Source organism: Leptonychotes weddellii, chromosome 16, assembly GCF_054177405.1.
Source record: "Leptonychotes weddellii isolate Sample4059 chromosome 16, ASM5417740v2, whole genome shotgun sequence".
NCBI classification, from domain to species: domain Eukaryota; kingdom Metazoa; phylum Chordata; class Mammalia; order Carnivora; family Phocidae; genus Leptonychotes; species Leptonychotes weddellii.
The window spans coordinates 25517282-25542500 of record NC_138384.1 but is presented as its reverse complement, the minus strand read 5'-3'; the positions used below and the strand labels follow the sequence as shown (position 1 = coordinate 25542500).

The following is a 25219-nucleotide window of genomic DNA, read 5'->3' as shown; positions in this document are numbered from 1 at the left end:
GACGGCTCCCCCATGCCATAAAATCAAATCTGGGTCACCTGCCTCCAGGGTCTCAGAGCACTAATGCTTATTACATATTGTCAGTTAATTGTGTGTGTAATGTATCTGTCTCCTTTGCTAGTCTTGGTGCCCCTTCCTTACCAGGGCTCCCTAAAGCAGGGATGGTGACTTATTTTTGCTCATAATACAGCACTGAGCCCAATGTGTGGCACGCAGGAGGTGCTTCATAAATGCTTGATAAATGAAGAAAAGAGGAAGAAATGAGGTTCACAAAGACCTCAAACTCACTTGTACGTAAGCCGGAATAATAATTTGGAAGTCTTTGAGGATCGTAGCGTTCGTCATATTCAGTGTAATCCATTATCCTCATTTGTTTTTTTCGTATCAACCTATGAGGAAAAATAGCCATCAGCTCCATCTTACAGATGAGGAAGAGAAGCTCAGAGAAGATGGGTGGCTTGCTCAAAGCCACACAGCTTCGTCAGTGACAGTGATGTATTCAGACCATAATTTGTTTACTTCCAAAGCCTATGTCCTTTCCATTCTAACCCTACGGGGTTCTTACTAGACCACCACCAGTGTGGGCAGAGGAGAGCTGGCAGACTGGGACCCAGTACCCATCAGCAGATGGGATGGCATTAGCTTTGGTTGAGCACAGTGTGAGAGAATAGCAAGTGCTAGATTGGTGCTGGGTTCCTTTTGGAGGTGGAGGTGGTGGCCATCGTCATGTTTGACATTGATTCTGACACCAGAATGTTCCCTAACCATCATCTGGACAGCTCCTGAAATCATTTTCTGTTGCTGCCTCAGAAGTGTGGGCCGTTTGTGGGTGGCAACAGAGAGAAGCTGCCACTGAATACTTTGGCTTTGGTGGAAGCAGGTGGTTAAGAGGAGACTTGGGAAAGACAGAATAGTAGTGTATACATCCATTCAACTATCCATCCATCCATCTATCCATCAATCAATCCATCTTTGCATCCATAAGCATTTACTGAGCATCTACTGTATGCTGGACATATACATGGTGTCATGGAAGTAGAGAGGAAGGTCTAGGTCCCTGCCCTTCAGGAACTTAGACTGAAGGGAGTGACATGTAAAGGATGCTTATACTTCAGAGCAGGAAGCCCATGAGGCTGTGGGAGGATGGAGGGTACCATCTCTAGGCAGGAAGTTCAGGGAGAAAGTGACCCATGGGCTGAGTCTTAAAAACAAGTGGTAGCTAGCCAGGTGGAAAAAAGGAATGCCAGGCAGAGGGACCAACATGTAAAAAAGCTCTAAGATATGTCAGCACATGGAGCAGGCTGGGAGTGTAAAATAACTTGGTTTGATTAGAGCACAGTCTGTAAGAGGACTGTCCAGAGATGAAGGAGGAAAAAGGAGACCGAGGTAGATAATGAGAGGTCTTGTCTACGGTGCTAAGAACTTTATATTTTATTCTGAATACAGTAAGATGCCACCAAGAGGGCTTTTTTTTACTGAAGTGTGATTGACAACATTATATTACTTTCAGGATTTCAATGTAATGGTTTGATTTGCGTAAATTGCAAGATGATCACCACACTAAGCCCAGTTAACGTCCATCACCACACATAGTTACAGATTTTTTTCTTATGATGACAACTTTCAAGAACCATATGGTTCTAAGGAAATGGGTGGCAGGATCATTTTTTTGCACTTGAGAAAGATCACCTTTGTGGGCTAGAGAGAGCCATGCCCAGAGGTTAAAAGACCAGGTGGAAAGTTATTTTTGTGATCCAGGTGGGAAAAGATTAAGAAGTAACTTAAAGCAGTGGAGTGGGAAAAGGAAACCGACTAAGAGATATTTGGGCAATAGAATAATTGAACTTATTTGATAATCAATTGGAAGGGGGTTGGAGAGGAACTTCATTTTATATATTTATTTATTTATAAGATTTTATTTACTTATTTGACAGAGAGCAAGGGAGCACAAGTGGTGGGAAGGGGCAGGGGGAGAAGGAGAAGCAGACTCCCCACTGAGCAGGGAGCCCGATGCGGGGCTCGATCCCAGGACCCATGAGATCATGACCTGAGCCGAAGGCAGAGGCTTAACCAACTGAGCCACCCAGACGCCCCGAGGAGCTTCATTTTAAAGGATATAGACAAGGGGGCGCCTGGCTGGCTCTGTCGGAAGAGCATGTGACTCTTGATCTTGGGGTCATGAGTTTGAGCCCCACATTGGCTGAAGTGATTACTTAAAAAAATAAAATCTTTAAAAATAAATAAACAAAGGATACAGGCAAGAATGAGTCCAGGATTCCTGGTTTGGGCTACGGTGGGGTGGTAGTGCCATTCCCTGAGATGGAGCAACACAGGAGGGAGAGGGAAGGCCTGCAGAGAAAAATGATGACTTGCTTTGTTCATGTTGGTGAATCTTATGGATCATCTAAGTGGAGATCCCTGGCAGGCAGTCAGATATGTGGGGTAGGATGTAGGACACACCTGGGGGGGAGGGTCAGTGTGGGATTCTGTGCTGCTTTGGGCTGTGGGAGCCATGAGTCACCTCACCAGGCCGAGTGAAAAGGCAGAGGATGCATCTCCCCACCACACGCACACAACCCATGTGACAGTCATTTAGGAAGAGGAGGCTGCGAGGGAAACCGAGAAGGGATGAGCTAAGGGATGGAAAGGAAACCAAGGTGGAGCAGCAGCATGTAAGCCAAGGAAGGAAGGAAGGAATTTCCAGAAGGAAGAGGTTGAGTCAGGTAACGGCAGTAGTCAAATAAGCTGAAAACTGACAGGTGCCCAGTGGATCTGGAAAGTTGTTGGTGAACTTGGCAAGAGCAGTCCCAGTGGAGTGGCAGGAAGAAAGTCAAATTGCAGTGGGCGTTAGGTAAGTAAGTGGGACTGAGCCAGTGGAGGCCATGAATGGAGACCCCTGGAAAAGAAACATGGGTTCTCGAAGGAAAGGGACAGAGGGAAGAAGGGAGGGAGTGAAGGGGGTTGAGCAAGGGCTTTATTTTTATTGTTTGTTTGGCTAGCATGGTGGGACCTGATCCACTGAGAAGCAGAAAGGAAAGGGCCCAGGTGGAGGGAGATGTTGAAGGTATAGGAAAGAAGAGGTGGTGGAAGGAGCAGAGCCCCAAGAGGATGGGCAGAGATGGGGTGCAGAGTATGGTTGGGCAACCTGGTATTGACACGAATGTGCATCACCTTCCCTGAGACTGCCAGAGGGTGGTGAGTATAGGGAGTGCATAGAGAAATTTGGAGGGAGGGATGATGGGGACAAAATGTTGAGGGGGTTCCTGCCTTACCTTTAATTTTGCTGAAGTGAGAAGAGTTAAAAAAGCAACTGTGCTTATTGGTGCTCAGAACACCAAAGACTTGTAACCTTTCTTCTACTCAAACCATTCATTTATTCATTTACCCAGTATTTATCTAGCACCTGTTATGCGTTAGGCACTGTTCTGGGTGCTTGGAGATTCAGTGGTGAACAAGTCAAGTCCCAGGGGACTCAGGCAATAACTTCATAAACAAATAATCAGGCATAATAATTGCAGACCGTGAAAAATTTTCTGGAGTCACATCTTTGAGTAAGACCTTACACTGATCACCGAGGGATCCAGTTCCTGTCCTTGGAGAGTTGAGTCAGTTGAAGGAGACAAATTGGTGCCATGAAGGCCCAGAAGAGGCAATGATGGAGTTTAATTTGGACAAGGGCTCAGGATCACACATGCCTCAAGACAGCTAGGTGGAGAAATGAGAGTTCAGTGGACACCAATTGTTTTACTCTTTCCAGGCTGTTCCAGTGAGGCTGCCCATCACTGCCCCTTGCCACTTGAAGATATGAAGTGGGTGTGTGACCCAGGCCTGGCCATTTACAAAATCCCATTTCCCTGGCCACAGTGACTGGGGAATAGGGTAAGACTCAGTCCAGGCCAGTCAGAATCCTTTGGAATTTGATAGTCAGTACGAGAAAGAAGCTCTTCATCTGGGATCCCAGCAAGATCTTCACTGGGTTGGAATGATGAAAGCCAGGAGCTGTCTGGGGCCACTTTTCCACGTCTCCATTACTCTGTAAGGAGGAAGCTTGCTTATCATGGGACAGACTGAGGCTGTGAGAGACTGGGACGTGAGGGAGGGAATGAGAAGACAGAGACAGAGGAAGCCAAAAAGACATCTGACAGTAATTATTATAATCTCTGAAGCTGGCTCTGTGGACCTGAAAGTTATGTGAACCAATAAATCCCTTCTTTTACATAAACGATTTCAGTTGGAATTGTCTCATCATCCAGGAAGAAGAAACAGTGTGAGCTAAGCACAGAAGCAGGACTCAAACATGCAGGGCACCATCAGGGAGCAGTGGGCAGTCTTATGTGACCAAAGGGCTTGTGGGAATATGAGGAGAAGTGGTTAGAAAGGAAGACCAGAGCTAGATTGTGGGGTTCCCAGACTGCTTTGCTAAGGCACATATACTTTGAATATAGAGTAGGGTGCGCTACCCTCCATGGTAGGGTAGTAGGGTGCCAAGTCAGGAGAGCTTGAAGTGGAAGACCAGAGAAGATGCCTAAAAGCAGAGAGAGATTTTTGTAGTCTGAACTGGGAAATTGGAAGGAAAGGCAATGAGGAACTGGGTGGGGAAGAGATTTGGGGAGGCAAAATGGGTGAATCCTGGTGTCTAGTTGAGCATAGGGAGAAGCAAGTTGATCAGACAAGTCCTCCCAGTTTTGAACCTGGGTGTCGGAGTTCAGTGATGCCATCAAGTTAGGAGGCATAGCAGCGGGGAGAGGGGTAGTAGACAGAAGAGGGCAAGTCAAAGCACAAGCACGAATTTTGGGTCCTTGCAGGATAACCTTTGTATTACGCTCACATCGTTCAGGGGTTGTCTTAGGAAATCGTTCTGGCCTTTAGAAGAGACATCAGGGCTGGCAGGAGGATTGGGCTCAAGCGCCCTGTGTGGTGAGGCCGTGAGAGTGGATGCAGTTCCCCTGGGGTGAGTATGCAGATGAAGAGGAGAAGCCCCCCCACCCCATTGTGGAGGTGAGCAGGGAAACCTACCTTAGGTAGGCTCATAAGTAGCTCCCCCTGTGAAAAGGGACTGGGAGTCAGAGGAGCACCCTGCTGAGAACCCCAGGGAGGGCATGTGCTTCCGGAAGTTCTGTGCGACAGCAGGGTTCTAGTCCATGGCACTGCCAAGCTAGATAAGGACTGAGAAAAGGCCATTGTATTTGGTGATTGAGGCTATTACTGGCCTTTGAAAGAGCAGTTTCAGAAAGAAGCCAAACTCAAGAAATTAGGGTGGGTAAGTCCAGACTAGGAGTAAAGAAACCTGAGTGCTGCCTCAGCTCTGTCCCTATTTAGCTTGATGGTCCCAGGCAAGTTCCATAACTTCTCTAGGCCTTAGTATCTTCACATATAAAAATAGGAAACTGGATCGAATGATCTGTAAGCTCCTGCGCAAGTCTTGAGGTCATAATTTAAATTTTGTTGTCCAGCGAAACAGATGTTTTCGTGGTTAAAGGAATTCCCCACCTTCTCCCTTGGCCACCCCCAACTGAGATAATAAATTATAACAAAATTAAGCTTTCAGAAGTCTAGTGCTAATTGAGAAAGAAAACTGGGGCATCAGCTCAGGGAATTGTGGACACCAGTGCGTGTGTGTCCACGTGTGCTCTCCACTGAGAGTGTGGAGCCCTGTGAGGTAGGAATTTGTCTCCGAATGCTACCACAGTTTACAAGAGCAGGATCCTGTGCTCCTCTTCCCTGGGGAGGAGTGCTCAGGATGGTTCCAGAGTGCAAATACAAAACCGCTTTGGGGGGCCCTTCTCTCTGAATTCACATGGCTAGGAGAAGGAAGGTTTGTGAGCCTGAGCTGGCTGTGTGGGGGAGCTCCAACCAGGGTGGGCGAAGAAGAGCCAGAGGGACCCATGCCTCAGGAGAGAACCAAGCCTGAGGTCACCAGAAGGCAAGGGCAGGGGAGGCACCAGCTCTGTCTCTCAGGCACTCTGTGGCCCTGTCAGTGGGGGACATTGGGGAAGGGATGATAGAATGGCATCTGGTTCTGAGTTATTGCTGGTCTTCCTACCCTTTTTTTCCCCTGTGTGCAAAAAGCCCTGTTGTTTTTTAATCCTTTCCTAAAAGCTTCAATTACATGAACCTCACTATTCCCTAACTTCTCTGGCTCCTGTTTGTTTGTTCGTTCTGTGAATACCAGTGGAAGACCAATCATGTGTTGGCACTAAGTTTCTAGGAACAGAGCTTAAGAGCTCTGTTAAGAAGACTGACAGGCTCCCTGCCCTCAAGGACCTTATAGTTTTAGAGAAGGGAGATAGACAGTAAACAAGTAAATGAATGAGTAAGGTCATTTCATACAGTGATAAGTTCTAAAGGAGGAAGTAAGGCTTAAACAGAAGAGAGTGGTTGGCAGAAATGAGGGATAAGGAAGAGGGTCAAGAAAGATCTGAGGAAGGGGTACCTGGGTGGCTCAGTTGGTTAAGTGTCTGACTCTTGATTTTGGCTCAGGTCATGATCTCAGGGTTGTGAGACCGAGCCCTGCGTCGCCTGATTAAGATTCTCTCTCTCCCTCTGCTCCTCCCACCCTCCCCTGTGCATTTGTGGGCTCTCTCTCTCTCACCTAAAAAAAAAAAAAAAGGATCTGAGAAAGAAGGAATAGCAGATGCAAACACCCTGAAGCAGAAATGAGCAGAAAGAAGGGTAGGGAGGCTGGACGTTAGGAAAGGAAAAGGGACACAAAATGGGATTAAAGAGGCCTGGTGGCCATGCAGAGAGAGGCATTTGGGTTTCATGCTGAACGCCATGGGTGGTTGAAATACGGGACAACTTGACCTGACTTGTGTATCAAAAAGATCCCTCTGCATTCTGAAAAAAAGCAAGACCATGGGGACAGAAATCACATCACTGGTTTCTAGGGATGGTGGGAAAGAGAAATTGACTACAAAGGAGCACAAGGAAACTTTCAGAGGTGATAGAACTATTCTGTCTCTTAATTGTATGTGGTCATGCAACTATATATGTTTATCAAACCTCGTCAAACTGTATACCTAAAAAGGGTGAATTTACTGTAATTCAATTATAATTCAATAAATCTGACTTGTAAAATGTACACTATTTAATTAAAAAAGAAAAAGGAAAGAATTGCAGTAAGCCTTAACAAAATCCCTTTGGCTGTGTGTGGAAGATGGAGGGAGTGCTCAAGCCTTGCATGCCCTAAGCTATGCCCTCACTGCTGGTCTCACAGTTGAGCCTCTATTATATGCTTTTCCTGGTGGCTTTCTTAGGTCAGTTTATTGATGTGTGTTCCCAGTTTCCCCATTTACTTAGCTTTCCTTTACAACTGGCTTGAGAGCTCAATGGGGGTAGAAGCCATCTGCTTCCTTCGTGTGGGCCCATGGTAGATACTTGTTACATATTATTGTCCTTACATTTGAATGGTGCTTGAGCGCTTACAAGCTGCCTCCACGTTCATTATCACCTTTGGGCCTTACGACAGTCCTGTCAGGCCACGTAGACAACGCCTGTATCCCCATTTTATAGACCAAGAAACTGAGGTGAAAAGAAGTCCGTGTAGCAAGATCAGAGAAGCATGAATCTTGGAGATCTTAGCTTTGCCATTTGTGGACGCTCAGTGTGATTTGGGGAACACTATTTAGGCTCTTGGAACCTCAACTTCTTAATCATGAGAAAGATGAAAAGAAAACACATTGCAGACACACTGTGAGGACTAAGTGAAGTAACAGAGCTAAAAGCACCTAGCACATAGTTGAAATTCACTAAATGTTAGCTGTTCGTATTATTTTTACTATCAGAAAAAAGAGATTTATTCAGGGCAATATGGTCAGTACGTGATGGAGCTAGATCCCAGTTTTTCTGGTTTCAGGTATGTCTCTCCTTCCATCACATCACTGGTAGGCAGTTGATTGGTCCTGGACTAATTAATTACTTTTTACCAAGTCAGATCCTTCAATGCAGTCAGTGATTAATTCAACAAGTACTGATTAAGCACTCACCGTGTGCTCAACACTGTGTAGGATATGATGGTGAACCAAGACAGGCTCCATCTCTGCCCTTGAAAATGGAGGTGCCCTTACAATAAGTAAGCACTATAGCCAGATAAGAGGTGGAAGATGCTGAGGGAACACCTACATTGGTTTGGGGTGTGGGAAGACTTCCTGGAGGAGGTCACGTTGAAAATGTCTTTTTTTTTTAACAACAACAAAAAAAAACCTTTTTAGTTGTGACATAAATTAATATATGTGCAAAATGTTCATTTGTTTTAAAAAGCAAGCATTCATGTAACCATCACTAGGTAAAAAAAAAATAGGATGTTGCTAATGGCCAGGAAAGTTCCTTAAATATCCCTTCTTGATCACAGCTCTCTCCCTTACTCCCTAACTCCTGACTTTCATGGTGTTTCCTTATATTTCTGTAGAGTTTACCACCCACATGTGTATCCTGTAATCATATAGTTCAGTTTTCCCTGGTTGGGATGTAATTGGAATCATACTGTTATATATTATTAAGTCTTATATCTTTCCTTCAGTATTGCATTTGTATTATTCATCCACATCGTACATAGCTATATTTCATTTATTTTCATTGCAGTAAGTACTCTATAGCATTCTCTTCTGAATATTTATCATTTTTCTGTGAATTATTTACAAATATTTGTGTATATTGAATATGCTATATATCATTGACTTCACTGCTAAATAGTATACATCGTTATTTACCAGCTATGATTATACTATAATTTATTTATCCATTCTACTGTTGATATGCCTTTGGGTTATTTTGAGTTTTGGGCAATTACAAAGGATGCTGCTATGATCACCCGTGTGGATATATATCCTAAGGCACATGCCTCTGTGAAGGATTCTTTGGAGTGGAATTGCTGGGAATCTTCACCTATATTAGATAATGCCACATTGTTTCCCAAAGTGGTTATTCTATTTTATACTTGTGCTAGCAGACAGAATTCCTGTTACTCCAAATTCTTGCCAATATTTGGTATTGTCAGACTTTGACATTTTTTGCCAGCTGTATAATAGGTGAGCAGTAGTATCTCACTGTGCTTTTACTTTACATATTCTTGTAAATCAGTACAGATCACTGGTGAGATGGAGCAGCTTTTCACATATGTATTGGACATGTGATTTCTCCTTTTGTGACCGTGTAAATTAGGTTGTAATTTTATTATTAATCTGTAAGAGTTCTTTATATGTTCTGGATACTAGTCCTTTTCCAATTTTATTCATTACAAATATTACCTCCCATTCTCTAGCTTTTTTCATTTTGTTAATGGTGAACCATAATAAAAAGATGTTCTTATTTTTAATGTAGCCAGATTTTTTAGTCTTCCCCTTTTTGGTTATTGTTTCTTGTGTCCTATTTAAATAATCTTTCTTGGGTGCCTGGGTGGCTCAGTTGGTTAAGCGACTGCCTTCAGCTCAGGTCATGATCCTGGAGTCCCGGGATCGAGTCCCGCATCGGGCTCCTTGCTCAGCGAGGAGTCTGCTTCTCCCTCTGACCCTCCCCACCTCATGCTTTCTCTCTCTCTCAAATAAATAAATAAAATCTTTAAAAAAAAAAAAAAGATAAATAATCTTTCTTTATCTTCAAGTGGCAAAAGCTACTCTCTTTTTTTGCCCTCTTCAAAAAGCTTTGAAGCTTTTTTCTTCCACATGTAGGTGTTTAATTCACCTGTAATTCTTGTATGTGGGGTAAGATAGGGGCCTCGTTTTAATTTTTTCCCTAAATGATACCTATTTGTGCCAGCATTGCTTATCCAAAAGGCCACTTTTTCAGGCACTGTTCTGTAGAACTACCTCTATTTTAAGTCATGTGTTTATATACGCAGGGACCTGTTTCTTGTCTCTTTAGACCATTCCACTGGACTCTGTTCTGATGTCAGTACCACACTGTCTCGATTACTACAGCTTTATAACATGTCTTGATGTTTAGTTTAGCAAATCCCTCCTCTTGGTCATCTTCATGGGTGTTTTGGCTGTTCCTGGCCCGTTGTGTTTGCATGTCAGTGTTAGACTCAGTTTATGACACTAATCTGTTTGGATACAATTGACATCTTTAGCTTGGGCCTCTTTAAATCTTAAGTTTTCCTGATCCATGAACATGTTACATTTTACCATTTATGTAGGTTATCATAATTTCTCTTAAATATATTTATAATGTTTCCCATAGAGGTCTTATATACTTTCTGTTAGATTTATAGCTAGATACTTGATATTTACAGGGTCTTGTAACTGCTTCTTTTTTTGATTTGCATTTTGTATCTATTGGTGGTATATGGAAATACGATAGATTTTTGTATATTGATTTTGTACTCATGAACCTTACTTTTTATATAAGTTCTAATGGTTAATCTGTAGATTGTGAGGCCCAGAGAAGGGAGTGACCTGTCTAGGTTCCCATAGCTAGCTACTAACAGAGCAAGAATGAGTGTGGTCCCATTTCTTCTATTTCTACTTCCCAACAACTGTTCAGGAAGGGTTGGGGTAAGCCAGCAGGGAGAAGGAAATAACATTTACTGAACACTTACTATTTATGACGTTTACTACACATGATCAGCTTAACTCTCAGTGGAGGCTGATTTTTGGTTATCCCCATTTTATAGATGAGGGAAGTAAGATTCAGAGAGGTTATTCAAAAAATGTGTTGAGGGTCACACCTTGGTTCATCACTGAGAGGACATTCCAGAGTTGCAGGAGTCCTATTTCTCTTTCATGCATATACCAGTCTGCACACCTTCCCATTCCAGTTTAGACACCCACAGAAGTCTTCGGGCCTCCTACTTTCAACCAGGCTATCTCCCAGGGCCCCCGCCCTGTGCAGATCTGGGCGCCTCTAATAAAGCTCTATTATCGTCTTCAGACTCACACCGGTCTGCTTATTGTCAGCTCCTGGGTTGAGTTCCTACCCAAAGTCCTGAGATCATTTTCACCCTGCCCCCCCTCCATCGTTCCCTCCCAACCGAGGAAATTAGTTCACAACTTGTTGGGTTCTAGGAACCAAATTAGGAGTTGCCCTGGGCATCTTGTTTCAGTCCTCATTTGAAAATATGGTTGGGGTTTTATGACCCTGTTTTGTTATACAGTGGACTAGAGAGTATTTATGGTTGCAGTCCTTCCTGGCACCCCTTCCCCCAGTCTGGCCGATTGGCGGTAGCTGCCTGCACGCAAAGAGGAGATTTGCTGTTGCTGGCTGTGCAAAGAAATTGTGAAATGCTCTGTTTGTGAACACAGCCCAGCAGTGCTCTATTCAGTATGACAGCTTCCTACTCTGAAACACACGGCCCTTCACAGGCTGACTGTAAATTATGCAACCCCGGAGTTAAACAATGAGGACCAATGGGGAAGGAAGGGGCAAGCTGAGGATTGCGGCCTGGATCTACAGTGGTAGAGCGCAAGCTTCAGCTACTTGGCGATCCGATGGGAGGAAGGTCTTTAGCAATTGAGAAAAGCCAGGAAGTCCTGTCACAGGGCTACTTGTAAAGGGAGTTTTAACTTTTTTCAAAATGTAAATGTTCTTTTCAAACTCTGTTTATCAATTCAGGGAGAGTTTTAGAAACTAGGAGGGACATTTACAAAAGAAAGTAGTCATATGGCGTAATTGAATGCTGTACACAGTATTTAACCTTTGTCCTGATGGCCCCAAGTCATCACTTTTTTCTTATTGCTTTGTGCTAAAAGTCAGCAGTGCCCCTAAGGGCAATTGATGTACAGACCATTTCCCACCCCCTGTCCCCCCTGCCCTGCCCCCATGGTCTTGGAATGCAATTAACTCCACTTTGATATGCCTTCTGTAATTGTCCTGTCTCTTCACTTGCTGTCATCTGTCATGTCTTGATGCTTTCTGTGTTCCTGCCTCGAGCCTTATTTCCCTTCTCTGGTTCTACTTTGAATCTGGAATGGCCTGGAAAACTACGTGACTGGGTGTGTCACAATAGTGTGTAGGGCAAGAACAAATAAGATATAAGCGAGGACCTCCTCTACGAGTAGGGTGCTTGTGCTTTAGTGCTCGGACCTTTCTGCACTTCTGCCCATTAACGGCACAGCATTAAGTGTGTATAAACAAATTGACAACAATGAACTGCTCTACAAATGTGCGTGATGGTGACACGCACGGTTGGTGGTGTTGTGCACTCTGCTGCTCAGAGTTCTCCGGTGTCCTTCATGGCTCCTGGCAGGGTTTTGATTCACAGAAATTGCTGGACAAGTAGCTTCCAGATAAGGGTGGTGCATTGCCATTTGTTACAAAAGGTGCTGGGCTGGCTTTAGCAGCAGGGAGGCTGGGATGTAGGATCTCTGTAGCGGAAGGGTTCTGCTGGGCCCTTTCTGTACAATGGTATGGCACACATGGGTGCCACGTGGGTCAGGCCGTGTGATCAGCAGGGACATCCCCAGGAGCCCTCCACAGTGGTGGGCACCACGGACATCCCCTCACCTGCACGAGGACTGCAAGGTCACTCAGAGAAGCCAGGCCAGACCCAGTTGCTACTCTTTGGTCAAGACCTGCACTAGCAATTCTTCCAGGGAAGAAGGAATGTGGATCTGGCCATTTTCAGATGTTCATAGCCCTCATACTAACGTGTTTAAAACCCCTTGGTCAAGATGCTCTCCACCAATATTGTTCGTTCATTTTTTCACTCTGCAGATAGTATTGAGTGCCTACTGTGGACGGAAGGGGAGTAGGGAATGTGTTACCATTTGTAACAGTGGTCTGGGAAGGCCACCCTGAGCAGCTGAAATTAGACCTGATGGAGACAAGGGAGCCTGCCACGTACAGTTGGGGAAGAGGGAATGAAAAGGCGAAGGCTTGGAGTCTGTGAGGAACCACAAGGAGGTCTGCATAGCTAGGGGCACAAATGAACTGGGAAAAGGGGTCAGTGATTGTTTGGAGTGTGGAGTCAGAAAGAAAGGTCCATCACGAACTGCATAGACCTTTGTCTTGTGGGCGGGCATGTAGACCATTATTCGCTGCAAGGCCAGCTGCTTGGGGGTGAGGGGTGGGGTGTCCTGCGTGGGTATGTGTCCTGACAAAGGACATGGGAGGGAAGGAGCCCTGCCAGGAACAATGTGGGTTGACACTGCATGGCCTAGGGAGGACCAGTCATTTCTGGCTAGCCTTCAGGAGACAGCACTGAGAGTGTGGGCCGCTCCGTCCTGCTCATCTCCTAGTCAAGGAGGCTCATCCCTGGCTGCAGCTCGGCTGCCAGCTCTGCCACAGCTCAGTTCCCAGACTGTGAGCACTGAGGCTTGAACAAGGGCAGGGAGGCTGTCCTACAGACCCCATTCAGGGCTGCTGACCCAGGTGGCCTTGGTCCTAGACACACCCAGCAAGCAAATATGGTGTTGAGGTACAGATCCCCAGGAACCAGAGCCACAGGGCGTATGTGAAGTATAACCAGAAGCTTCAGTGGTGTGCAATTGAACACATGTGTTAATATGTTCATTTTCATGTGCTTTAGGACAAAAGGTCTCTAACACATCAAAACCATAGTGTTAGTTATAGTGTGGTTTAGATTGAAGTTAAAGTAGCAGGACTTTTTTTTAAAGGCCTAAAAACCATGAAGGTGGCAAAAAAAAAAGTGTTTGGGTAGTGCTATCCTCAAACCTACTGTCAACATGGCAGTGCTGGTTCCGGGCAGGGGTTCCCGTCCCTCTAAGGGACAAGAGAGTGCCTGGGAAGAGCTCCCCCTCTGTCATCTTGGGGCGGGGGTAGCAGTATCTCTGTCCCAACCGCAGGTGCATGAGCTGCCCTGCTCAGTCATCTGCTTCCCTACACTTGCCTGCCAGGTGCATCTGTGCCCTTGCCTGGGCCTGGCCTGGCCCCCTCGCTACTGCCTCAGCCTTTCTCTGGGTCCGGTGCCTAGAGTCTCCTCAGCCGTTTCCAGAAACGCTGCTCTTGCCCTTGGCCGTCCTGCTCAACCACTTCACATGGTTTCCTTTCACCCTCTGCATTGGGTCCAAAACTGCCCTGAGCTTGGAGAACGTACCACAGAGCAGCCGACCACACTGATCCGGAGCTACCTCTTGCTCTAGAATGCCACTCGTTGGCAGCCCCCCACACCCCACCTCCATGTCTGCCTCCATGCTGGATGCCTAGGCAGGCTTCCTGCCCTCTTCACGTGCGGGGCTGGCCTCCAGGGGCCTCCAAGAGCCGGCTCAGGGCTCATCTGCTCCGGGGGCGTTCCTCTGGATGCGAACTCACACGGGTATCTCCATTCTCTAAATTACGTTGTATATGGTGCCTGCACCACAGCGTCAGAGTTTTTTAATATGCTGTCGTGGGCCCTGAGAGATTACCCCTTTGTTGATCTGGGCGTCACAGGTAGACACACGAGTGCACACGCGTGCCCAGGTGCCGGCACAGTCTTGCTCACCACGAGCCTGCCCACGAGCTGTTTGGAGAGAAGCAGTTTGAGCATAGTGGTGTAGTGCACCAGCTTCAGTGTTTGCCCTGCCTGGTCTGGATCCCCGCCTGGGCCTCCTTTTAGCTTTGTGACTTTGGGCAAGTAGGTTTGAGGACCATATGAAACAGAGTGGAGAGTGTCTAGCCCCATACTGGGAACATAATGATTAATGACCATGGTTGTTATTGTTCACCAATTGGCAAATATTTGGTACATGTAAGACTTGCTTCTTCATCTAAGCTGTAAACCTCCTTTGGAGGGAATCCCAATTCATAACCATTTCTACCCCATAAGCCAGATAGGTCCGAGGTACACTGTGAATATTCAGGGTGAATTTACATAATAAATCGAGGAGCCAGTTTACACTGTTGTGGGTTTTCCTGTAAATTGACTGTTGGGTATAGAAGAAGTTTTTGCAATGCTTATGTGAAACTTCAGTACATATACGTGGTATGTAATATTTGTGTATTTTGGTCCCCAGTAGATTGAGAATTGCTGAGCCCGTCACACCACAGCTCTTTATGGAGCACTTACTGTCTGCAGGGAGAGGGAAGGGCTCTGCTGCCTGCCCGCCTGTGGAGGGAGCCTCCATCTCCGACTCCCCTGGCTCTCTTCTCACAGCCTAGACCTGTACCTCTGCTCCCTTGCCCTGCACATCTTCAGTTTTCAACTCCTTCCAGCAGGGGCTGGGGCTAGATGTGAGCAACAGAGGGGTTTGTGGTGGGGCCTTTCCTTCTTATGCATCTCCTGCTAAGGGCAAACACCTAAAAGAAATGACATCTTGATCGAAGCAGTGCTTCCTCAGGTTATACAGCTATACAAATCTGTTGAGCTGTACACCTAAAATGTGTATGTCTTACTATATGTATTGTTCTATATGTATTACTATATGTGCCATTTCTCAATCCTTTAAAGGGTGGTCATGGTATTTTTCTTTAAACCAAGGGCCTGGGAAATTAAACAATGCCCCTCTGAATCTACCAGCCTCGGGAGAGTCTGAATCTGTGGGGAGCAGGGAGGGGTGCTCAAAAGAGGTGGGCATGCCCCAGACACCCCAATTTTCCCTGCTCAACGGCTAGCATCAGCCATCTGTGAACTTCCTTCATACCTATGTTTGCACCTGGGAGTGGAGGACTGGGAGAAGATACCCCAGCACCCACTTTAGATACCCTGAACTGCCCAGCACCCAAGTTCATGGCCACAGCCCTCTCTGGCACAAACCTGCCTGCCACTGTTCTGAAGCCCTGCCTCTGCCATTTGTGGGCTAGGAATTAGCAAGTCCTTACCCTCTCTGAGCCTCAGGGGGGGGTTACCCCCTCTCAGATGGTAATAAGACCTACATTATTAGTCTCATATGGTTGTCAGGAGTTGCAAATGAGATCATGGATGTGAAAGTCTTACAGGGATGCAAAATATAAACTATCAACTAAGTCCGCCCCCAGGCTCAGCATAATTCCACCAGTGTTTGAGAGCCCAGGTTTTGAGAGGCTGTAATGCCCAGGGGTTCAGGGTGAAGGCGCTAGAGGCAGACTGCCTGGGTTCCTTGGTCCTGGCCCTGCCACTTGGTAGCTGTATGACCTTGGCAAGCTGCTCACACTCATGGTGCCTCAGTTTCCTCAGTTGTAAACTAGGGATAATGACAGCACTTGCCCCACGGGGTTGTACTAAGGATTAGATGAGTTAATTCTGGTAAAAAACTGTGCTCGGGGCCCAGTTACGCAGCTAATACTACCATGAGCAAGGATGTCTGCTGAGCGTTGAGAGGACATCTGTATTGAGCAGAAATGGGGATAAAAAAATTTTTTTTCTAAGTTCTCATTTGAATAGAACTGCTTCTTGCACTAGCTGTATTTTCCATGACTTGGGGCTTGAGATTGATTATTTGCTGTATTTGGTAAGTTTTTTCCATCCTGAGAACTTTAATCTTTCGAGTTTGCCTAATAAATAAAGGCCCCCTGTGACATGTGCTTGCCTTCAGAGTTTTGCTGCGACATCAATTGTGAGCTCTCTGATTTACAATTCAGCAAAAAAAGTGACAGACTGGGTCTTCTTGTTCAATTCAAGGTGATCGCTGCATAGTCATTTTTAACAGGACACCAGATTTAGCTAAATGCTTGCAGTGAGGTAGTGTGAACATTAAATTCAGGGTGGTGGTTATACAGGCCGAGCCTCTGCGGCTTCCTATTATGAGCCTGGATTCTAAAAAGTCCTATACAGCTGACCTCCTGGCTTCAGTGCTGCCCACGGTGGGCAGGAGACCCCGATAATTAAAGTCAAGTGATGACTCTTTCTTCATCCAGCTTTTTGAAGGAGGATTTATGAAGCCCTTGGTTGGATACTGTAAGGAATGCAGAAAGTAAGAGGGCCAAATTTGTTGAAGGTCGGCCAGGTGCCAAATGTTTTACATGCATTAAGATGTTTTAGTCATCAGACATTACACCATAAGTTAGGTATTATGACTCTCTTCTTACAGATGAGAAAACTAAAATAAGGGTAAGTCTATTGTCCAAGTTCACCATTGTGGGGTGTGGCCAGGATGTGATCTCAAGAGCTTTCCTAGGACCCTGTGCTGCACTGTTCCAGGGTTACCATTCCCGTTGTGTTAATGTATTACAAATGAGTGATCTTATTTCTGAGCAGCTTAAAATCAAGTAGGAGAGATAAAACACATTGGTAGATAAACTGTAACACACGGTAAAGTCCGGTAGGGGCAGAGAATGCGCTGTGTATGTTCCAAGGAGGGAAGGGGCACTTACTCAGGTGGAGGCAGGGGAGGTGCCAAACAGCTCGTAATCTGAAATCAGTTCTATTGTGCTTCGCGTTGTGATCCAAATGTCCAATGCATATTTCTGATATTCTAAGGAATGCCAAAAACAGTTATGAAGCTGTGCCAAACCGTACGTGGGCTAAGCAATCCTCTCAAATGGCCCACCGTGGCTTCCCTCTTCTTTTCCTTACTGCCCTTTGCAGGAAATGGAAAATGCCCCCTTGCATTGAGTAAAGCTGTTCTCTCCCCAGGCTGGATGCTCTCCTGGTTCACACTGTCCCGAGTCAGGAGACGATTTTTATCTGGGCCTCAGATGTCTTTCCTGGTAGGTGGGGATGGACCATCATCCAGCCTTTTGGTTCTTGCCGGGGTGTGAGTTGTAGGGAGGCAGTAGGACGGGAGGTGCCAATGTCAGTGGAGAAGGCAGAGCATTCATGTTCTGCTGTGGTATGTTTGGCAAGAAAGACTTCCAGCATAAAATTCTCATGTAAAATGTGAGATGGTGAGACCTGATGGTGAACTTGGGGCCCAACCAAGCCATCCACCATGCTAACTGACTGGCTCCACGGGCCACTTGAGAAGGGCGTTTTTCCTGCCCCCATGAGAACTTGTCCACGACTTGCTGATGCCCTGCTGCCTGATTCCCTAGGACAGGCTCCAGATCCCGGGCACTCTGGCCCTGCCTGCCTCTCCGACCTCTTCCCTCGCCAGTCGCCTTGCCTCCTTGTACATTAGAACCGCACTGATCTTCCTTCAGTTTCTGACACAGACTCTGTACTCTCACCTACATCTCCTGGCCTTGGTCCACATTGTGCCCTATTCCTGGCACCCTTTCTACCCTTCTCTGCCTGGGCCAAACCCTACTCCCCGTCCAGGCCTCAGCACAGACAGCACTTCACAGAAGCCTTCTCTGAACCCATAGGCTACTGGGGTTCCCATTGCACAGTGCTCAGACCTACCCACTGCTCCTTCTATGATCTTTTCATTGTGGGTATACATCCACACCTTTTTGAAAATAGGAAAGACACCACTTTGAGGGATTGTGCTCAGTTGGAGTCATTCCTTGCCTCCCCCCCGAGCTACACTTCTGAGTTGACCTATTCCAGAGAGAAGCCACTGCACCCTAGAGACATGTATTTTTTTTTTTTTGGAAATGTATTTATGTTTTTATTTCAGAACAGTCAAAATTTTGAAGTACCATTTCAGTCCATATCACACTATATAAGCACTTTGGTCCTTCTCCCTCCCTTATCCAAATGCACAGATACAAAATGTAGGAAATGTGCAATGTGCATCTTAGAAATAGCAGCATCCCCACAGCGGACCTCGTGAGATCTGAAGACTCAGCCCAAAATGGGCAGCCCACTCCTCCGCCTCAGCACAGCCATGGTCCAAAGGCAAGTTACATCTTTCTGTTAAAATGTCAAAGATATTAAATGTCCTAATGTCAAGGACTCAGTTGCTGGTGGAGATATTGGTGCACTCAGGAAGCAGACTGGTACCTGATTACCATGCCTTTTGCATCCCAGTGGGTCTTGGGTTGAAACCACCACACTGGTTAAGGTCTGCTATGATTAACCCTCCCCTCTCTTGCAAACCCCAGCTTAGGGAGGAAATTCCTGTGTGGTTGAGAAGTCAGCCAGGCTTGGAAAGCTAAGGTGTCCCATAGCATCTTTGCTCTTGCTTACGCCCTCTCAAAGCAAAAGACTTCTCAGGAGTCCCCTCAGTGGGTCAGATCATCGTGATTGTAATTGCCTTCCAGAAAACCAGAGGCCTTTAAAGACTTCTCTTTTGTAGAGGAAAATTAGAGATCTTTCCTTCTCCTACCCTGTGCCCCATCCCCCAGGTAAAGATACTAACACACAAAGAGGAATTTTAACTTTTTCTAGGTCACACAGCAAACCAGAAGTCAAGACTTGAACTCACATCTCTTTGACCCTCGATGCAGGCCTTTGTCCATTGCCACGTTCTACTTTTTATGTGGCTCTGTCATGACTTCCTCTGTTCTCTGGAAGAATCCTAAAACCCCCAACCTACAAAATAGCCCCTGAGAGAGAAGCATCTGGAAGTGTGTGCTAAAGGTCCCAGAGCAGAGGGGAAACCTGCCTTGTGGCTCCCGTCAGTATGATAAGACCCTGATGCCTTGGGCTCTCCAAGGTCTGAGGTTCTAAATTTCTAGAACTAGAGAAGGCCCTCGTCAGTCCAAAAATCCAGCAAAGCAGAGGAAGACAGTCTATCTGCCTGATGCTGAGAAACTGTACGACTGGAATGGTAGCCGCAGAAACATGCCGAGAAGGGCAGGAGAAGGAGGTACTCGCTGACAGAGCTCTTCCACGCCTCCTGTTTTTGTGAAACCTCCCCACAGCTCCATGGACAGCTGTGTGGGACAGATGTCTCTGGCCTCTTTTTGCAGGTAAAGAAGCAAGTTGGAGACTAGGGACCTGGCATGAGGACTCAGACCTCATAGCCTGGGGGTCTGCCATCGTACCCACCTGCCTGCAAAAATTCACCCCCACCTGCTCCAGGCACGCTTTCCTCTCTGCATGAACACAGCACCTTGGAGGATGCTTTCAGAAATCATTCTTTTAAAAATCATTTCCTAAGAGCCTACTACAGCCAGATTCCATGATAAGTCCCAGGCTTCTGGAACAGAGGGGTGCTTGAAGTTTCTCCTGCAAGTGTCCGAGCCTCCTGGAGGACGTTAGGGTCTAAAACTGGGGTTCTTAATGTTCCTCGGGTCACAGACCTCTTTGAGAAAATGATGAAGCTACGAGTATCCCCAGAAAAATGCTCCTGTGTTTTTGAATGTGAAGAAACAGTGTTTGTGTATGGGGTTAACAGTCTCCCAAAGGCAACCCCCTGACCCGCCACACCCTGCCTGGGGTGCTTCTGGATCACAGATAAAGAAACTCGGGACCAGATAATGAGATCATAGCCTTATACCTTGAGAATAGTTGTTAATTCTCCAAAGGCAGCTCGTCACGGCAAACAGAGGATGGGAGCATGGGTGTGTCTCTGTGGCCGTTGTTATCATTTGAGCAAAGCTGTACCAGTGCCAGCGTCCTGTAGTCTCTGATTTGTCATCCTAGGGTTGGGGAGGAAGGCAAGGCAGAGAGAAGGCTGGCCAGCAGCAGAGCCAGGGATGGCACTCAGCAGGACGGAGCTGTGGGACCCAAGCACTCTACGTCTGTGGGGGGATGGCAGGGGCCAGATGGGATGTAGGGGAGACTTAGGAAAAGAGCCAGGAGTCAAGCACCAAAGTTTTGCAATGGGATTTCACAGGGTTTTTAAGAGCTCAACTTTGAGATGAGCAGAAGGTTTAGAAAGCCTTTATAAGGTCTTCCTAAGTGCTGCTGACAGCTAAGAGTGGCATGCCCCTGAGAGTCTATGATTATCTCACAGGAGAGATCTTTATGGGAGCCTTATTAAGAACAGAGCATGTCAGTGGGAGGGAGGGAGGGAGCAGCAACGTGTTCACAGCTCTGGAGGGCAAGTGAGGCAGCCTCCTTGGTTTGCAACGTGCCTTGCAGTCCATTTCATTATCTCTGCAACAGACCCACGAGAGTGGCAGAGAACCCCCTGCACCCCAGAAATTGCAGGACATGAGGGTTGTCGTAGCAGGAGGGAGTGGACTGCCCGCATGAGGTATCCTTAAGATAAACCCTTGAACGGGCCTGGGGTTTGCCCCTCGACAGCCAGGGTGATGTGACAGTGTCAGTTAGAATGTACCCCCAAAACCCTGGAGCCCTATGATTCCCTGGATTGGTGGCCTCCAAAAAAAGAGCATCAGAGCTGTTCCCCCAGTGAGCTCCTATCCCAGTCACGTGTCCTCCCAGGTGCAGGGAATTGCAGTCAGCCCCTCTGAAGACCTGAGGCTCACCCGAGAGCCTGGGAGCCTGAGCTTCCACCTCAGAGGGAAATGTAGGAAGGGAGTGAGTGAGGATAAACCCAGGACACAGATCCCAGGAGAGCATGCTGGCCAGCCCCTTCACCTGACACATGGGAAAGCCGTGTGACATCGCTTTGCTGCTAGATGTATGAGAAGTGCTGATGAGGGTGATTATAGTAGGTAACATATTTTGAGTGCTTGCTGGGTGCCAAGCACGGTGAATTGGTATCCTCTTACACATTGTCTGTGAGGTGAGCCTCATAGCGTGGTCGAGTGTCCTTGTCATGCACGAACTCGGGCCCTCAGCTCGAGCACTGTCTGGGTGGGCATCATAGCATGGTCGAGTGTGTCATGCACGAATGTGGGCCCTCAGCTCAAGCACCTTCTGGGTGGGTAGTAGCCACATTAGTTTCCTATTGCCACTATTCCATTACTACACATTTATTGTCTTAGAGTTCTGTAGATCAGAAGTCTGGTACAGGGCTCGCTAGACTAAAATCAAGGTGTTGATAGGCTTCCTTCCTTTCTGGAATCTCTAGGGGAGAATACGTTTTTTGCTCTTTCGGATTGCTGTCAGAATTCAGTTCCTGGTGGTTAGAGGAGTCCCCCTTTTCTTCCTTGTTGTAAACTGAGGGCTGTTCCCAGTTTCTGGAGGCTGCCACCTTCCTTGGCTTGTAGCCGCTTCCCTCCATTGTCAGAGCCTGCAGTGGTGAGTGGAGTCCTCCCCCACTGCATCTCTCTGGTCCCTCCTGTCACTGTGTCTCTCTCTGACCCAATTGGGAAAGGATTCATGTGATTAGACCAGGCCTACCTGGATAATCCAGGATAATCTCCTCATCTCAGTGTCCATAACCTTAATGACATCTGCAAAGCCCCTTTTGCCGAGAGATTAGGGTGGGGACATCTTTGGGAGGCCATTCATTATTCTCTTATCACAGTGACTGGGGAAGTAGTGCTTAACTTCTTGATTTTGTTAAGTGAGGAAGACGATGGTTCCTGCCTCTGGGCTACGAGCATTGAATGTAAAGGCCAGCAGCGTGGGTCCCTGCACGGTGGTAAAGGCTTACTCAGTGTTAGCTGTGGGAATTATTATCAAACCTGTTCTATAGTTGAGGAAACTGAGACTAAGAGACATTGTGTAACTTGCCCAAGGAATAACATTCAAAACTCCATGAGAGAAAGAGTACATTTCATTCATCTCTTTATCTCCATGGCACCTAACGCAGTGCCTGCCCAGGAGAGATGCTCAGAAATGTACGCGGAATGAATGACTGAGAGCCAGAAAGAGTAAATGACCTGTCTGATCACCCTTAGACTCAGAGTGTCAGAGAGGGAGAGAACCTCTTAGAGGTCAACAGCCCAAGCCCCTCATCTTACAGCTGGAAATCAGCTCAGTGGAGAGGGGCTCTGCCCCAGGTGACCAGTGATGGCAGAGCCCCAGAATGTAGCCTGCACTTCCCTGGCCAGTACGTCTTTCTCTGCACCAGGCTATATTCACTTCTGGGGGGGGGAGAGGGGGTTCTAGACCCTGTTGTCCTGGCCGAGCCAGAGGCAGTCCAGCGGGATAGAGGAGTTGACCCTGGCCCTGGCCCCTGGCCCAGCCTTGGGGAGAGGAACTAACATAGAAGAAGAGAAAGCCCCCACCCCCTCTTCTTAGAGGTGGCCTTTGGCAAGGCCTATCTGTAGCTTGTTCTTCAGGCTTCTGTAGCTTTCTAGAGGCAGCTCCCTAGTAGAACGGCAACCAGATGCCTGATGCCCACTCATGCCTGCGGTCATGTTCCCCTGCTTCGACACAAGGCTGTGTGGCTGGCAGAGTCAGGACACCTGAGTGGAGTCTACCCATTTCACTTACAGCATTATGGGACCAGGGGCCATTTGGTTCCTTGGGACTCAGTTGCCCCATTTGCAACCCATCTGGTCATCTCCACGGTCCCAGGTGACAACCCTGGACTTCAGGCCCCTTTCAGAGGGGTGGTTTGAGAACATTCACATCAGCCTCCGGGACAGAGAGGTACTGTTGTCCCGAGGGCTCCCTAGCTCTGCTTAGACTGAACACAGCTTAGCAGCCAATGAGCTCTTTCTGGACAGCTGGTAGTGTCCCCTATCTCCATGAGAGCCAGCTAAGGCGGGACGGGGTGCAGCCCAGCATCTGTGGTCCCTGAGGCTGTGCCAGGCTGCCCCTGACACGAGGCCGCCACAGGGAAAGCCATTATGTCTCCGTAGAGCCGAATGGGTTTACCCTGTCGCGTGGGAGTTAGGGCCTCATCGTTGCGTCTGATTGTGTGAGGAGAGTTGAGGAAAGTCTGAATGTCCCATGTCACGATGACAGGGGTACCAGGTGACTTATGGGAGGAACGGAAGATGTAGTGGGGGTTGGGGGAGGCGGTACCGTGCAAGTGGAGCTAATGTGTGTTCCTTCTGTTTGGCAGCCCAGGGCCTGGCACTTCTGCATATTGCCTGCTTTAACTGACACCAGGCCCTCGAGGCAGGTAGAATTTTCCCCAGTTTTACAGAGGAAGAAATGGAGGCTGGGGAACTGTGACTCTCCCTGGTCACCCAGAGGATACTAGCAGGAATTATTTTTGCTCTCACTGGTTGAATCTGAGCTTCATTCAGCAGTCAGGTCAGCATCTGATGGAGCTGGAGCCTTCTTGCCTACCCTCTGCGGGGAGCATGGAGTTCATTCTAGCAGAGAGGGAACGGGTAGAACACTGGTGGACTAACGGCGGCCCCATCTGTCAGTAGGACCATCAAGACCCACTGCGTGTCTGCCGCGTGCACCATTCCAGGTACTGGCCATAGGGCTGTAAAGGAAAGAGAGTCCCTGCCCTCAGGGTGCAGCCATTCTGGTCTCAGGAAGACACACAAACACACATAATAGATGACATGTACAGATGTCATGAAGAAAACAGGAGAGGGAAATGGGATAGAAGAGAGCTGGGGAGCTGCTTTAGCTAAGTGGTCAGGGCGGGGTGCGGGGGGGCTTCCTTATGGAAGGACATCTGAGCTTAGACCCCAATCATGAGAAGGGGTAGTCCTAGGAAGACCTAGGAAAGAACTTTCCAAACTGGAGGAACAGGAAGAACACAAAGACAGAGACAGGGGTGAGCATGTGATGACCTGGCACCAGGAAGGATACCAGGGTGGCTGAAGCCAAGTGGGGGGGGGGGGGGGGAGGAGGCTGGAGCTGTGGGAGGGGCCTAGGGGCCCCTTGGGCCCTCAAGAAAGTGTGTTGAGAAGCCCCTAGAGGGGGTGAATTAGAAAAGGCATGTGATCCGATTTATACTTTGACAGCTCGCTCTGGCTGCTAGGTGGAGGGTGGGCCGTGGAGGAGCGAGAGGGAGCAAGGAGACAGGGTCAAGGCCTCCAAGTCCTCCAGGTGGGTGAGAGGTGGGGCCGACTGGGACCCAGGTTATGGTCCTGGATGTGAGAACTTACTGGACTTGGGCAGTATTTGGAGCATGAGTAGGACAGTGGTGTGCTGGTAAGCCAGCCCGAGGTGGAAGGGGAGCCGTTATTTGTACCATGCCAGTTTCTGTGATGTCCTATGCCCACCAGGGCTGCTTTCAGGCTACCAGTCTGACCGTGATGGTGAATGATGCACAGCTAGCTCTTGTGAGCCAGGGTGGGCCAGTTCCAGCACACTGCTGATTCTGCTGGGAGGGTGAGGAGGATCACCATCCACAAGAGGAACTGCAATCATTCCAGGGGGCTTCGGTCTGAGCAGCTCAGTGGTAGTGCTGACACCCGGTGAGGCGGTGAGAGAGACTGGGGCAGTGGGGGGGGCAAACGTGGTTCTCTGTTGGCCACATTCATGTCCAGATGCATATGGGACATCTGCTTTCTAAGTCCTGGGCATGTGCATACTTCATCACATTTAAATGCTAATCCTTCCAATACCAATGCCTTTGGTGGTTTCTTCTCCATTTACAGAAGAATAAAGTACAGATAAAAGGGGCTAAGAATGGGGCACCTGGGTGGCTCAGTCGTTAAGCGTCTGCCTTCGGCTCAGGTCATGATCCCAGGGTCCTGGGATCGAGTCCCGCATCGGGCTCCCTGCTTGGCAGGAAGCTTGCTTCTCCCTCTCCCACTCCCCCTGCTTGTGTTCCTGCTCTCTCTATCTCTCTCCATCAAATAAATAAATAAATAATCTTTA

At 47.6% G+C, this 25219-nt stretch overlaps 1 protein-coding gene and 1 long non-coding RNA gene across 4 annotated transcripts in view; one reads left to right on the top strand and one right to left on the bottom strand.

Annotated features, from left to right (window-relative positions):
- Positions 1–25219, top strand: part of GNAO1 (G protein subunit alpha o1) — a 171828-nt gene that overhangs the window by 8686 nt on the left and 137923 nt on the right. The window lies entirely within an intron of this gene.
- LOC145717553 (uncharacterized) overlaps positions 1–25219 on the bottom strand; it is a 36053-nt gene that overhangs the window by 4077 nt on the left and 6757 nt on the right. The window contains exons 2-3 of one of the 2 annotated variants that reach the window (XR_014140864.1): positions 17164–17264; positions 289–389 (exon numbers count right to left, since the gene is read on the bottom strand). This is a non-coding gene — a long non-coding RNA (uncharacterized LOC145717553). The remainder of the gene's footprint in view (positions 1–288; positions 390–17163; positions 17265–25219) is intronic. The other variant, XR_014140865.1, reaches the window with a different exon arrangement.